This window comes from Periplaneta americana, chromosome 4, assembly GCF_040183065.1.
Source record: "Periplaneta americana isolate PAMFEO1 chromosome 4, P.americana_PAMFEO1_priV1, whole genome shotgun sequence".
Lineage (NCBI taxonomy): Eukaryota > Metazoa > Arthropoda > Insecta > Blattodea > Blattidae > Periplaneta > Periplaneta americana.
Window position 1 is genome coordinate 34,868,219 of NC_091120.1, and position 17,602 is coordinate 34,885,820.

The following is a 17,602-nucleotide window of genomic DNA, read 5'->3' on the forward strand; positions in this document are numbered from 1 at the left end:
GTCCTTCTCAACTTAGAGGAAGACATAATCATGTATTTAGTTTTTCCTTGATTCACTGTTAATCCCATGTTTTTGGCATTCCTGAATAATTTAATAAACAATTGTTTCAGTGTGGGAGCATTTCTAGATATAATAGCTATATCATCAGCATACGCACAGATTTGACTTGATTTTGTGAATATGGTGCCTTTCTGGTCTACACTTTCTATTGCTTGGTGTAGGCCTATGGCCAGATTGAATAATACTGTGGAAAGACCATCCCCTTGTTTGACTCCAGTACTGAGTGTAAAAGTTTTACTAATTTTATTTCCCACTTTAACATGTGCCATAGAATTATCCATGGTCATTTGTACCAATCTTATGATTTTTAATGGGATGCCAAATTCTGCCAACATTCCGTAAAGCTCCTGTTTGTTTACACTATCCAAAGCTTAGGAAAATTATAAATGGTCAAGTGAATTTAACTGATTAATTTTACGATGAAAGAGTAATGGAACGGAGAAAAATTCTCTCCGGCGCTGGAATTTGAACGCGGGTTTTCAGCTCTACGTGCTGACGCTTTGTCTACTAAGCCACACCGGATTCCACCCCGGCGTCGGAAGAATCGTCTCAGTTTTAAGTTCCAAATCTTGGGTTCCCTCTAGTGGCCGCCCTCTGCACTACGTCATAGATATCTATGAACTTAGGACCGAAGTCCACACATGTGCTGAGGTGCACTCGTAATAAGTGACTAGTTGGCCGGGATCCGACGGAATAAGCGCCGTCTTAAATCACGAAGTGATTTACGCATATCATATATACTATTATAATGTACCGAAGTGTCCACACCTGTGGAGTAACGGCTAGCGCGTCTGGCCGTGAAATCAGGTGGCCCGGGTTCGATTCCCGGTAGGGGCAAGTTACCTGGTTGAGATTTTTTCCGGGGTTTTCCCTCAATATGAGCAAATGCTGGGTACTCATTTCACCGGCATTATCACCTTCATTTCATTCAGACGCTAAATAACCTAAGATGTTGATAAAGCGTCGTAAAATAACCTAATAAAAAAAATGTACCGAAGCACATATGATATTTCCATGCAGAAATTCTGCGTCGTGATTTAAGACGGCGCTTATTCCGTCGGATCCCGGCCAACTAGTCACTCATTACGAGTGCACCTCAGCACATGTATGGACTTCGGTCCTAGGTTCATAGATATCTATGACGTAGTGCAGAGGGCGGCCACTAGAGGGAACCCAAGAGTTGGAACTTAAAACTGAGACGATTCTTCCGATGCCGGAATCCGGTGTGGCTTAGTGGATAAAGCGTCAGCACTTAGAGCTGAAAACCCGGGTTCAAATCCCGGCGCCGGAGAGAATTTTTCTCCGTTCCATTACTCTTTCATCGTATGATGACGCAGAATATCTGCATGGAAATATCATATGTACTTCGGTACATTATAATAATATATATGATTAATTTTACTTTTCCATTGCTCACTTGAAAGATACAATAGGCCATATCCAACCTTCGAAACATCGTGATGTGTGCATTTTAGTAATAAAGGTAAAAGTAACAGGGGATTCGTCGATGATTGTGCGAATGTTGTACGTCTTTGTTCTATTGTTTTATATTTATTATTATTTTTATCATTAGGAAGTTTGAAAAATACAGGGCGTTCGTAGCTCGACCGGAGCGTTCCGAGGCTACACGTAAACGACCGGCAAGTCATGGGTACGGAACACTAACTACTCTACTAACATTAGGCTTACCTCATCACAACAGATGTTGAAAGTGATGACCTTCAACTCGAACACATTCCCTATATCTCCGAAAACATTCTGGTTCACTCGCAAAAGTTCATGTTGACTGATTGCCTGTATTTCTCTCTTGATGTTGTCCTTCAATTCTTGTAACGTGTGCGGATTTGATGCGTACACTTTATTCTTTAACGTTCCCCATAAATAAAAATTGCATGGAGATAAGTCAGGGGAACGAGGTGGCCACAATCCTCGACTAATTCACCAACCACACTTCGCAATTCATGCACAGCAATAGCTTATCATGACAAAGTAATACTAACATATTTTAGTTAATTTACAGGTTGTTTTGTTTTAGTTATTAATTAACATAAAATGTTTATTTATTATATTTTACAGCTTTCTCCTTTTTAGTAATTTCTAATATTGTCTCTGTATTTACGAAAATCGTTATTTCAAATGGTTGGAAAAACCAAGTACCGGTATAGTGGAGCATGGTAAGTCTTCTGTGCCCTGGGATACTAGAATTTGAACTCTAATTCACAAACAAAAATAACAATATATAATATTAGGTATGCATATATTACTAATTTATATTTTAGTAGGTTATTTTACGACGTTTTATCAACATCTTAGGTTATTTAGCGTCTGAATGAGTTGAAGGTGATAATGCCGGTGAAATGAGTCCGGGGTCCAGCACCGAAAGTTACCCAGCATTTTCTCATATTGGGTTGAGGGAAAACCCAGCAAAGAACCTCAATCAGGTAACTTGCCCCGACCGGGAATCGAACCCGGGCCACCTGGTTTCGCGGCCAGACGCGCTAACCGTTACTCCACAGGTGTGGACTGCATATATTACTAATTATTTGTCGTAGGAAATAATTTTTCGTTCGATGTTTAAGAATGTACGTGTTAAAACTTCATTAAGAGTACAAGGGTAGACTTGACAACACAGTAACAACCACAGTGAGCGAGAAGCGGTATGTCATCTGCATAACCTTGACGACAACCAGTGCCAGTGAAGCGGCAAGTCAGCTGATCAGAAGCTGTCGTGTGATTTGCTGCCGGAAATAAGAACGGTCGACTGTAGTGCAAGTGGACGCATTTGGGTGGGACCGATGGCAAGCGAATGGGCGGAGCCTATTAGTGCTGGAGTGTGTTGCGGGTTGCATCGGCTCACGGCCGCTAAGGGGTAAGACCTCGGTAAAAAGTTATATTGTTTTGTTAACCACAGTATGCAGAACTTACAGCAAAAATTTCATCTTCCTGGCATCAAAATTGTAAGAGCCTTAAGGCTCATTCACAATGAAAATTAAACATAACGTAAGCGTTAACTTAACGTTACAGTAAAATCAAGAAGTCATACCATCATTCACGATGGGAACATAAACATAACAGCAAACATACTTTGTAACCATGGAAACATAACAACGACGCCATTTCCTCATATTCTGTCGTATACTTCAGCGCTCAACGATTGTGTACTGTTTGAAAATCACGTAAGCATAAGCATGAAAGTTTGGAGTTTGCAAACTTTCATGTTAACGTCTTACGGTAATGTTTATGTCAATGCTTATGTGAATCATTGTGAATGATCCCATTTGGTAGCCTGAGCGCAAATTTCTGTGTTTATGTTACGGTTTGCCTGTTATGTGGGTGCGTTTGATTGTTGAAAGGTGTTGAAGAGTGGAGTCAAATAGTGGCAGAGAAGTTCGAGATGACGCCGAGATCTAGTAGGCTCTGAGGATGGTGTGATGAAGCACCGAAACAGCTGTAAGCCGCACAGACTTACATAATTAACACGAGTAAGTCCGCTAGTTAATCAATTGCTTATATTCAAGTGCTAAAAGTAGTGTACGCAAGATTCAAAATGGACAGAATTTTAACTGCAGAACTTACACTTACTTCAAATGCCACTTAACCTGTAATTATATGTAGCCTAGGCCTACTGCAGGCCCTATTGTTACAAGTTTATTAACTCGAAAATGATTCATTGGAATGTTAACATCACCGTTCTTATTAAAAGGGGAGGGGAAAAATTCCTAAAAGCCTCGTATTCAACTTTCCAGTTATTGGGAAATGTAAAGACAGTCCAGAGTGCAGTGATCGGAAAGCGTGTACCGACATTTAGTCACAGCAATTTGGTCACGCGACACTTCGTCACACTTTAGACTTTCGTCCCACGTTATTTCGCCACACTTTAAACTTTCGTCCCGCAACATCTCCTCATATTTCAGACTTTTGTTATATAAAACACAGCATACATATGGACAACGTAATGATGCTAAGGTAACCATAAAACAATGCACAAAATAACGATTTGTAATGAAACCAACGCAACATAATCATCAGGCCCTACAGTTCGAGTTCGAAAATTGTTTCAACATGGACCGTCTTCGTCTCACAATGTCAAGCAAGGGAAAACCAAAATTAATTTGGAAAGTTTATCAGTTGTGTAAACACAGAAAAAAATATAGAGATGTCTTCTTCTTTTTCTTCTTCTTCTTCTTCTTCTTCTTCTTCTTCTTCTTCTTCTTCCCTTCAAGTATTAGGCCAAATGGCCTGTTACGATCTCACAGTTGAATTTTCAATCCAGCGCTTCTTTGGACGAACGAGATATCTCTTCCCGTTTGGACGATAGTGGAGCATGACTTTTGGGATTCTATCTCTATGCATGCGATGCAGGTGATTTATCCAGTTGTATGAACGACGTAAAGATTGTTCCGGAATGTTGCATTTCGTCGTTGTTCCTGCAATAACTCCTATGTGACATATTTATTGATTTTCAGATTTTTGCTCTATTAAATAACTTAAATAGTGATACAGCAAATAATAAAATCTCCTATATGTAATTATATTTCTTTCTTTAAAAAATGTAAGAATTCACAGTCTCCTATGTACGGCTGCCATAGGATGAATAAATGTGTTTTTTCCTCCTACTGAAAAATTGTGTAGGCCTATTTTGCACATAGGAGTTATTGCAGGAACAACGACGATTTGCTGCAGGGACGCACGAAATAACTTACTGAAAGAAACAGAACATTCACATCCTCCGGACTGAGGCAACCAAGGTGATGGCATCTATCAAGGACGATTGTTTCTCGATATGAGGAATACAAAAACAATGATCAAATCTTGAAGAATCTACGTGCATTAAGACATGCTATAGCCGGCAACATTTGGTAAAATTCTTCTTGAAAAGTAATAAAGCAACTTGAAAACATAATATTGTTTCATCCTGTACAGAAATGTCGCTTGTGACTGAATTGAGTACGTGACCCACAAGACGTGTGACCTGATTAGGTGTGTGACCAAAGGCTTTTTGTGACGAAATATCGCGTGACAAAATTACTGTGGCAAAAAGTCGTAACTTCATACGAAACACCTTGTTCCAATGTCAAGCAGAAAAAAAATAGAAAAAAAAAACAGACGTCGAAGAATACCGTCGGTACACCAGTTTTTTCTATAAGATTTGGTTTATATAAGCTTCTACATCTGTGAGGAGGAAAGGAACTGGCCACCCTATCACATTATCTCTTGGCTTAGTTGCCTCATGAGTGATGCCTTGAGGTTCAAACCTATCATCTGACAGTTGACTAAACAACAACATTTGTGGTCATATCAATGTACGTAGGATCTTTGGATACTGTAGGTCCTATATTAAATAGACTGTTGTTGAGAGACTGTTTCTATTGTCAACTGTTAGCCTATAGCCTATGACTTGTATTCATATTCATGTAGTTAACTGATTTAGATTTCAGTGTTGCCAATTTGGGGGGAGCTTTCCCCAAATTTGGCGGAAAACACTTTTCCTGGGGGAAGTTTGGGGGGATAAAGTTAGGTGGACTTTGAGGGGAAAGATAAATTTTAGAGGTGTTTTTGGGATGTTTTCTTAACTACCTCATTAGGATTTTTTTTTAATTTGTACTCCTCGCAGTTCGAACTGATTGGCTCCTGACACATCGGGACATTACTGTGTTGCATTTTCAAGTATTGCCACAGTAGACTACACTGAAAGTCCGTAACACTTGTATCTTGCTGAGTGCCGCTTTTTACTTGGGCAAGCAGACAGTTGATTTCAAAATAAAAATGTTATTCATAGCTCACGTGAAAGGAGAATTATCACTACTGATACAATCATCCTTTCCTACATTTTCATTACGAACAACAATAAATTTTGCAGTAATATATTGAATCACATAATTACTTCACCCGTAAGAAAATTGTGACTGTTCGTTCTTTCTCTGTGCCATTCAATATATATATATATATATATATATATATATATATATATATATATATATATATATATAATTTGAACTGGTAATGGAAATTACGGGAAAATGGCTGAACGGATTTTAATAAATGACCCCTCATTCTGAAGCTTGGAACCCAGAGTTTTTCAGAAAAATAGTAGTTTTGAGTGAAATGTAAATTTTTCAACATAATTTTCCTATTTTCTAAAATCCATCTGTTGTCACTAACTAATTGCATTTCAGAATAAAACAAAACACACACTACAGTAAACAATATTACACGAAGGCCATGATCTTCAAGAATGCTGACATATTAGAGCTCAAATTAAATTGGTTATTGAAAGTTCAAGACTGTAAAATCAATTTACAGGTCTGATTCTGTGGTGTGTAATTTTCTGAGTACAGCTGTGTATTGGACATTAAAATCTACAAAACTTGAGGTGGTTTGATGACATTATTACCATTAGAAATGAAATATTATTATAGTTAATGCCATGCTGTGACTATTTTTCATTAAATATTCACTATTAATGTTATATTGATGATATGAAAGTGAAACGTTTTGGGATTATATAAGTAGATGCAGAGAATATCTTAAATTAGATCTTGATTTATATAATTTACTGAGTGACAGCTGTGTAGTATATGTTATTGAAAACTATAAGACTTACGTAAGATAATAATATTATTAAAAATCAAATATTTTTGTAGTTATTAATCAAGTGGGGTTGGGTCTTTTTCATATATTTAATGGCGGTGTGGTGGTGCGTGATTCTCTTCAGTATGGGTTCGAGAGAGCGCAAAAATTACAGTTCCTAAGGAAAGACCAAAAGGTATTACTTACTGATAAAATATGGGGCCTACAAGATTTTGTAATCTCCCGATCATTTCAGCATGATCTCTTAGCAGGATAAAATGATTTTACCATCTACATTTCAAGGTAATTTACGAAACATGCAGCAGCTATACCAAGATGTCTGTTGTTCGAAAGCATAGCAAACCTGACATTTTTTTTTTTTTTTTTAATTTTCACCTACAATCCTCAATGATCTGAAATAGCTACTGCTTTACTCCCACATGAAAAACCGACTAATCGTTCTGACATTGTTACTTGCGTTTTCGCGTTCAAACTAAAAAAACTGAAGGTTTCCAAAATCCACCTTTCGTCAGTTTTGATAACTAATAGCATTTCAGAATAAAACAAAACACACACTGCAATAAACAATATTACACGAAGGCCATGCCCTGCAGATTGCTGACATATTTAGAGTTTAGATGGCTCAGATTCTCTGACATTATAATGCCAGTATGTCGATCTTCATTTTTTGTAACTTTTTCAGAACGTTTCTGTAATATTTATTATTAAAAACTTCAAGACTTACTAAAAAGAATTTACAAGCCAGATTCTCTGGTGTGTAATTTTCTGAGTTGTAGTATCCCGATCACTTTAGCAAGACCTCTTAGCAGGATAAAATGATTCTACCCTCTACATTTCAAGGTAGTTCACGAAACATGCAGCCGCTATACCAAGACGCTGTGTTTATTGTTGGAAAGCATGGCAAACGTGATATTTTCTTAACTCTCACCTACAATCCACAATGACCTGAAATAGCTACTGCTTCACTCCCACATGAAAAACCGACAGATCGTCCTGACATTGTTACTTGCATTGAAACTCAAGAACTGAAGATGTATAGGTTCAATAAAAAGTATTTAGCATAAAGTAAACCATTCAGAGGGGTATGTTTCATTATTATGGAAGCAAATAACTTCCAAAATGTATGGTATTCTTCATTGGAAATAAATTTGAAAAATTTTAATTAGAACTTCTAATGAACTTAGTTTGCAGCATTTGCTGCACAAGTCACTAGTTTAGTGTAAAATTAAATCTAATTAAGAAAATATGTATGTAGAATATAAAAGAAATGAAAATCAGTTGTATCAAAAGCATACATTTAGATTGGGGAAATTGTTTTAACTGCGTTTTACTGCAGACACTATTGCCGTGTAGGCCATGACTTAAGCAAGACAAGGAGAACACGTGTGCAACGCGGCGACGGGCGGGAGAGAGCGTCATAATATTATAATAATTGCAATAGTTTTTAATAAATACATTAATCGATTCTTATTGGAAGGTCAAATAATTGAATTGGCATGAATAATTGCTCCCGCAGTAATTCTAGTTTTTATTGCAGTACCATCCTTACGATTACTATATTTAATAGATGAAATTAATACATCTACAGTTACATTAAAAACTATTGGACACCAATGATATTGAAGTTATGAGTATTCAGATTTTGCAAAAGTGGAATTTGACTCATATATAATTCCTCAAGATGAAATGAACCTTAATATATCTCGACTATAGACGTTGATAATCGAGTAGTATTACCCATAAATACATTTATTCGGATTATCGTAACACCAGCAGATGTTTTACACTCATGAACAATTCCAAGCCTTGGCGTAAAAGCTGATGCAACATCGGGCCGACTAAATCAAGTCAGATTTTTAATTAATCGGCCCGGTGTATTATATGGTTAATGTTCTGAAATCTGTGGAGCAAAAATAAATGAATCATCAGATGGCTGAAAGCAAGACATGGTCTCTTAAACCAAATTATAGTAATTTAGCAATTACTTCTGATGAGAAAATTTAGTTAAATAACATTATCTTGTCAAGATAAAATTATTTGTTAGAATAATTTTCTATTCCACAAATCATACCTTTAAGATGAGTAACACTATTTTTATTCTTCTCTATTATATTCATATTATTTAATTCCATAAACTATTTCTCATATATTCCAATTAAATCATTAACAGAAAAAAATGATTAATATAAAAATCATAAATTGAAAATGATAAGTAATTTATTCTCGGTATTTGATCCATCAACAAGTATAATAAATTTATCATTAAATTGAATTAGTACTCTATTAGGATTATTCATCATTCCAATAAGATTCAGATTAATTCCATCACGACATTATATTTTATGAAATAAATTATTAACAAGCCTACATACAGAATTCAAAACATTACTTGGACCAAAAAATGCTTATAAAGGAGCCTCATTTATTTTCATATCTTTATTCTCAATAATTATATTTAAAACTTCCTGGGCCTATTCCCATATATCTTCACCAGAAGAAGCCACATAGTATTAACATTATCTTTAGCATTACCACTTTGAATCAGTTTTATATTATTGGTTGAATTAATAATACCCAACATTTATTTGCACCCCTTGTACCACAAGGAACCCCCCCCAATCTTAATACCATTTATAGTATGTATTGAAACAGTCAGAAATATAATTCGACCTGGAACATTAGCACTACGATTAGCAGCCAATATAATCGCCGGACATTTATTATTAACCTTACTAGGAAATACAGGCCCATTCCTAAATTATATAATATTAAGATTATTAATTATGACCCAAATTGCATTATTAATTCTAGAATCAGTAGTAGCCATTATTCAATCATATGTATTTCCAGTACTAAGTACTCTATATTCTAGAGAAGTAAATTAATGACAAGACACGCAAACCATCCATTTCATTTGGTTGATCAAAGTCCATGACCATTAACGGGGGCTATTGGAGCAATAGTAACAACTATGTTACGACTTATCTCAATTAGTAAATAATGAGAGCGACGGGCGATGTGTACATATTTTAGAGCCAAAATCACCATTACAATCTACAAAAAATTACAATTAAATCCAATTTCATAATAAAATCTCAAATAATAATCCAATAATAAATATAAATGTAAGCCATCTCCACCAAAACATAAACTGCACCTTGACCTGAAATAATTTATCAAATTAAATTAAGAAAATTTCAAACCCTAAAAAGATTTTCACGAGTGATATAAGTGAGGAAACATGCTTGGAAGATGCGAATCTAACGAGAACAGGAAAATACTAGACATATTTGATTTCCTTGCTTCAACTTTTTTTCCGTCGCATATTTTTTGTCTTAAAATGACCAACTGTGGAAAATTGCTTTGTATTGCTGTCAGACTCTCGAATTACAGTAATTATTCTAGTCCTTGCATCTAGCCGCACTGCTGCATTACGTATGAAAACAAAATCTGCCCTGCACTGGTTTCTAATTAAACGTAATCTGAATAAAATATAGATGACGTAACAACAACACAGACGTAACATGTATTACATCTCCAAGATAAAAAAAAACTAACGAAATTAAACCGTGAGAAATATAGCAATTCTCGTGTGATTTCGTATCTACGAAGTTTCCCTTAATTTTTCAAGATGATTCAGAGACATTCAAAACGACTTCCTCCAGTACACAAATTCTCAACCTAAGGTAAGCATATCAGTTCTGGTAAGTCAACTGCTGGTTTTTAGTAAGCCTATAACATGGCGGGAAGTAAGTAAATACAGTCTTTAGTGGAAATAAAATATAAATAAATTCTTTTCTCAACATTTTGAGTAGCCTATCTTCTGATTGAGGTTCTGGCTGATATGTACAGTAGTGTACCTGATTTCAGAGCCTTGTTCACTCCAGAGCACGATAGACTGGTAACTAAGACTTTCGTGGTTCGAATCCTGCCTGGGAAGGAAACTTTTTTTTGTTCCTTATTCAAATTTATTCCCAATATTTTTCGATTGCTGGTAAAATTCATGTTTTGGGAATAATAAGTTAATTAAGTAGTAAATATCGCTGCCATCGAAAAGTAATGGGATTAAATTTCAATAAGGAACAAAAAAAGTTTCCTTCCCAGGCAGAATTGAATCACGAATGTCTTAGTTACCAGTCTATCGTGCTCTGGAGTGAACAAGGCTCTGAAATCAGCTACAAGGATCGGTCCGGGTTTTTTTTGCCCCTACTGTACATCTATTATCAAGTAGTGCATCTCGCTTGACGGTATGTGTCAAAAGAATAACAATGCTTTTATGCACATGAAATGTGACTAGTGTAATATGTAGCTCATCGGCGATGTATGCAATGAAGGGGGGGAAAGGAACTGGCCACCCTATCCCATTATCTTCTGGCCTAGTTGTCTCATAAGTGGTGTCATGTTGATATTCATTAATTTATTATATTCCATAGATCTTACATGAGCAATGAAGCTTTAAGACGTGAAACAAATCAAAATTTTACAATATTACAATTACAATTTTTTACAAATTTTTAAAATATTTTACAATTTTTACAGTTTTACAATTAGTAATTTTCTAAAACGATGAGGTGAGGTCCGAGGATTCGCCAAAAGATTACTCGGCATTTGCCTTTTGGTTGGGGAAAAACTCGTAAAAACCCAACCACTTGTGAGGTTCAGACCTGTCTTCGAACAGTTGACTAAACAACAATACTTTGAAATTACAATATCAGAACTGATAGGCCTACAGTATTTTTCACAAGATTTATCTTCATAATTCTGGATGAAATAATTTTTTTTTCTATTCTATACTTATCTGTTTTCCTATGACGGAAGCTCTGGTTTCGCGAACGTGAAAGGAACTCTCACTAATTTATGATAAAACTGTAAAATTTCCACATGTGTTTATCATCACTTTGTGAAAGTGCATTTTGCTTGCTAATCTACTTAAAGAATAACAGGTACTTTACTGCGAATCCTGCATTCTCCAATCTTCCCTATTTTTCGCCTTCCTCTTAGTCTCTGCACATGAGCTATACGTATCACCTGGTATTTTCTTCTGCCCCGAACTTTTCTCTCGTTCACCATTCCTTCCAGCGCAAAATGTAAATACATTTTAATTATTCAGTATTTGAAAACGGATTAGATATACAGTTTTATGGGATATACGTGCGAATACTTGATACTTATTTAAGAAAACTGCATATAAAAACAACGTCCTATTTATTTCCCCCCTGCGTTGTTAGTTTTTCTGTAAATGTGTCACGTATTTTACGGTTAAGTTGTTTTCTGAATGATCGTATTACGGAGCGCCTGTCAGTATAGACTACACGCAAGTCATTCGATCAAATATACTCCATTACCTACGGGCCGCATAGTAATCACAGAACCTATTACAGGAGTGGTTCCTGAACTTTTTGAAAGGCGTGACCCTCTTTTGGGCGAAACATTTGTTTGTGGCTCCCCCCCCCCCACTACCGTACCTGTACTTAACCCTATTCCAGTAGTCATCAGCATTCGCTGAAGTGGGTAACGGGTAAGCAATGTATCGTAATATGCACCGTCGTGCAGAAGGGATAGGGTGAAAGCATACCCGCCAGCAACTACGGATGCACGATAGTGCAGTCTCTTATCCACCGGTAAGAGACGCTAGCCCGAGGATGTACTGTGCTGGTGACCGCTGCACTATTCGAAAAATACAAATCCTGTAAAATCGAAAACTATTCGATAATTTTAGTCTATTAGTAGCTACTATCTACTATTCAACTTCTAATACACCGGTACCTGCAAGACGAAGTGAAGAGAAGCATTTGATATGTGGATATGCAGAAGGATGGAGCGTGTGAAATGGACAGACAGAATAAGAAATGAAGCTGTATTGGAAAGAGTGGGTGAAGAAAGAATGATGCTGAAACTGATCAGGAAGAGAAAAGGAATTGGTTATGTCACTGACTGAGAAGAAACTGCCTACTGAAGGATTCACTGGAAGGAATGGTGAACAGGAGAAGAGTTCGGGGCAAAAGGACATAATATCAGATAATAGAAGACATTAAGATACAGTATCTACCAAAAAGTAATTGGGCATTGCTTTTGTCCCTTTAGAACCTCGTGGTATCACCTCTTGTTGCTATAACAGCAGCGACCATGTCAGGCATGCTCTCCACTAGTTTGTGTAGGATATCCACTGGAATGCGTCGCCATTCCTCTTACAACATGGTACTCAGTTGGACAATGGAAGTTGGCCGCATCTCCCGAGACCTTAATCGCCGGTCCAATTCGTCCCAAAGGTGCTCAATGGGATTGAGATCAGTACCCTGTGCAGGCCAGTCCAACCGGTGAACATTATTGTCTGCATACCACTGCATAGTAGCCAGCGAAACATGGGGCCAACTTCCATTGTCCAACTGAGTGCCATGTCGCAAGAGGAATGGCGACGCATTCCAGTGGATATCCTACAAAAACTAGTGGAGAGCATGCCTGACAGGGTGGCTGCTGTTATAGCAACAAGAGGTGCTACCACGAGGTTCTAAAGGGGCAAAAACGGTGCCCAATTACTTTTTGGTAGATAGTGTATATGAATTATACGCGGAGACTAAGAGGAAGACAGAAAATAGGAAAGATTGGAGAATGCTGGATTTGCAGTGAAAGACACTATGTATGTATGTATGTATGTATGTATGTATGTAGTGGATTAAGGGTCGGATTTAGGTATAGTGCCGCCCCTAGGCAGTGCTAAAATTTTTCCGCCCCCTTCCCAACTCCCACAAACAATTTATAAGCAGCTATTACACAGGTCATGTTTAGTTTAAATTATGTTGTTTTAAATGAAATGTTACATTTCAGAAAACAAATTACTGGAATCAAAATACATGCATCTTACTTGTGAATTATAAAGATTTCCTTTCTTACTTTCTGATAGAGAAAGCATTGATGATGTCATCGAATGCAAAGAAACATAATTATTAAAAATTATTCACAGTTGAAACAAAATTGATTTGTAAATGGTAGACTGTGGTTTATTTTAAGCACTGATTTTGTTGGTGTATAAATACGAGTATTTCTTACTTCGAAAGGAAGGGAAGGGTAGAGTAAATTTAAAAATAAACTCCAACTCTTTGCGGAATAAACCTTTCATACCGAATGAAAAGTGCACATGCTGAAAAGTAATTAAATATTATTGTTGACGATGTACAGGGTGATTCACGAAGATTGTGCAATACTCTAGGATGTGATTTCTGGCATCATTCTGATGAAAAAAGTTCATATATACATGTGTCCGATTTTGAATAGTTTCGGATAAAATCACGTTTCTTTCTTCCGTAACACGCATTCTTGTGAACTCTTGGAAAAGTAACAGAGTTGTGGTTACTATTCCTAGCGATAAATAATAAACACACATCCAATTTCATGTTCAACAATGCATTCTTGTTTATACATGCAATTAAATTTAAGCAGTTTCATAGTGTAATAACGTGATACCGGCATTACAGTATAATTATGCACTTGCACCCTTTCCTTTTACTCTCGCCGCGACCGCGACAATGCTATACCAAAACAATAACTTATCCGACTTTCATAACGTGTTCAAGAACAAAACTTCAGAAAAGGTTTACCAAGTGTTTTAAAAACAAATTTCAATGTAAAACGAAAACTGAAATGAGACAGACAGACAGACTACAGCGTGTTCATAATGCATGTGTTCGATTTATTTGTAACGTCCGTAGATCTGACCGTATCACACCTTCACTAAATATGCTGCCCTGGGCCCGTCTCAAAGAGCGAAGAACTATTCACTCTCTCACTTTACTCTTCAATATTCTTCAAACCTCTAACCCTAGCTACTCAGCTTCTCGTTTTCAACATTTGTTCTCATATCACGAAATAGATACTCGCTCACAACACCATATCACACTCTCCATTCCTAAACACAGAACATCCTTCTACTCTTCATCTTTCACGGTCTCTGCAGCTCATCTCTGGAACTCTCTACCACAACATGTCAGAGACTGTCGGACATTGTCTAGTTTCAAAAATAAATTAAAATTGCACTTTTTCAATTCAGATCCCTTTCAGTTATAAGCCCTTTTTTCTGAGATAGTTTTGTAAAAATATAGGCTATATATTTCTTTCCTTTCTTTCCCCTTTTTGTTCTTTTTATCAGCCGATGAATTTATTATCATAGCCTTTTTATTGTGAATTTTATTTAATATTCGTATTTCTTTTCTTTTTTTATTATTATTTTATTACATTCCATTTTGTTATATTCTACCTTACGTTTTCCATATTAACTATTTGTACTAAATGAGTTGCTTTTACTATATTCCAATGTATTTTACTTCCTTTTTTCTATTATTTTATTACTTTCATGTTGTTTAGTATCGATTTTATCCTATGCTATTATTATTATTATTATTATTATTATTATTATTATTATTATTATTATTATTATTATTACTTACTAACTTAATGGCTTTTAAGGAACCCGGAGGTTCATTGCCGCCCTCACATAAGCTCGCCATTGGTCCCTATCCTGAGCAAGATTAATCCAGTCTCTATCATCATATCCCACCTCCCTCAAATCCATTTTAATATTATCTTCCCATCTACGTTTCGGCCTCCCCAAAGGTCTTTTTCCCTCCGGCCTCCCAACTAATACTCTATATCCATTTCTGGATTCGCCCATACGTGCTACATGTCCTGCCCATCTCAAACGTCTGGATTTTATGTTCCTAATTGTCAGGTGAAGAATACAATGCGTGAAGCTCTCCGTTGTGTAACTTTCTCCATTCTCCTGTAACTTCATCCCTCTTAGCCCCAAATATTTTTCTAAGAACCTTATTCTCAAACACCCTTAATCTCTGTTCCTCTCTCAAAGTGAGAGTCCAAGTTTCACAACCATACAGAACAGCCGGTAATATAACCGTTTTATAAATTCTAACTTTCAGATTTTTTGACAGAAGACTAGATCACAAAAGTTTCTCAACCGAATAATAACTGGCATTTCCCATATTTATTCTGCGTTTAATTTATTCCCGAGTGTCATTTATATTTGTTACTGTTGCTCCAAGATATTTGAATTTTTCCAACTCTTCGAAAGATAAATCTCCAATTTTTATAGTTCCATTTCGTACAATATTCTGGTCACGAGACATAATCATATACTTAGTCTTTTCGGGATTGACTTCCAACCCTATCGCTTTACTTGCTTCAACTAGAATTTCCGTGTTTTCCCTAATCGTTTGTGGATTTTCTCCTAGCATATTCACGTCATCCGCATAGACAAGAAGCTGATGTAACCCATTCAACTCCAAACCCTGTCTATTATCCTGAACTTTCCTAATGGATGATTATTAATGATTATTATTATTACTATTATTATTATTATTATTATTATTATTATTATTATTATTATTATTATTATTATTATTATTATTATTATTATTATTATTTTGTAATATGTTAGTATTCTGTTCTTTAACTTTTTGTTAAATTTTAACTGCTTGTATACTTTGTGACCTGGTAAAGTGTAAGAGAAGGCCTTATGGCCTTAACTCTGCCAGTATAAATAAAGAATTATTATTATTATTATTATTATTATTACTAGTATTATTATTATTATTATTATTATTATTATTATTATTATTATTAAAAAGAAAGATGGAGAAAAAAGGAAGAGAAAGACAAAATGCGGGCTCCCTGTAAATTTCCACCCTAGGCGGCACTATTTGCATTACAGTATTAAAAATATGATGCATGTTTCCTGATCAGCGGTGAGATGAAAGCTCTCGTATCACAGCACCTGTCGAATAAGTTCAAAGAGCAATGAACGTGTTCACAGAGAAAACAGACCGCTACGCGGATGTCATGGCGAGTGCAGCATGATGGGAAATAAATGTGTTGGGCTGTGAATCATGGCCCTCACGTATACAAAATACAAGTATGTCATGTGTTACACGTCCAATTCAGAAATCGGAGTGTGTGTAGACACGCAAGCAAGGCCCGGAGGCCGTGCGTGAGTAGGACACAGCGAAGCCCTAGCTGATTCAGGCATGCGATGGCTATTTCGAGTGTTACGTAACGTTTACACATCAACAATTAGAACAAAACATCGCAACTTCAACAGTTTCGATGTATTAAATTCAGAGGGAGAATTAATTACGAGTTATACAGGGCTTTCATTTCAAAACTTCCCAGTCTAAATGACTATTTATTTCAATTAAATTTAATTTAAACACAAAAACACGTCATTATTAAATGTATTAGCCGCAGACCATGTTCCACAACAACTTATAGCAAATATATATAATATCTATAAAACAAATCTAATTGCAGTAAGGTGTGACAATAAATTATCGCATTGGACAGAAATTCATACAGGAGTAAGACAAGGCTGCGGCCTTTCACCGTTGCTATTTATTATTATTATTATTATTATTATTATTATTATATATATATATATATGAATAAAATAATTAGAGGATGGAAACAATTGCCTCATGGATATATACAACTCAATAGACATTTACAACTAGATTCATTACTTTTGCAGACGATTTAGCTTTGGTGGCATCCTCAGAAGATGAATTACAACGTTCAATTTTTAATTTTAACAAAATTGGAATTAAATATGATATGAAAATCAATAAAGAAAAAAACTGAAATTATGGCCTTCTGCGGAAAATACCCTGTGCCTAGCAAAATATGTTTAGATTCAAAAATATTACTTACTTACTGGCTTTTAAGGAACCCGGAGGTTTATTGCCGCCCTCACATAAGCCCGCCATTGGTCCCTGTCCTGAGCAAAATTAATCCATTCTCTATCATCATATTCCACCTCCCTCAAATCCATTTTAATATTATATTCCCATCTACGTCTCGGCCTCCCTAAAGGTCTTTTTCCCTCCGGCCTCCCAACTAACACTCTATATGCATTTCTGGATTCGCCCATACGTGCTACATGCCCTGCCCA

The 17,602-nt window shown here is 36.0% G+C and overlaps 1 protein-coding gene and 2 pseudogenes across 1 annotated transcript in view; 2 read left to right on the plus strand and 1 right to left on the minus strand.

The window, feature by feature from the left end:
- Positions 1-8,588, plus strand: part of LOC138698784 (cytochrome c oxidase subunit 2-like) — a 65,734-nt pseudogene extending 57,146 nt beyond the window's left edge.
- Positions 1-17,602, minus strand: part of LOC138697692 (sodium-coupled monocarboxylate transporter 2) — a 340,251-nt gene that overhangs the window by 294,845 nt on the left and 27,804 nt on the right. The window lies entirely within an intron of this gene.
- LOC138698797 (ATP synthase subunit a-like) lies at positions 8,857-9,547 on the plus strand (annotated as a pseudogene).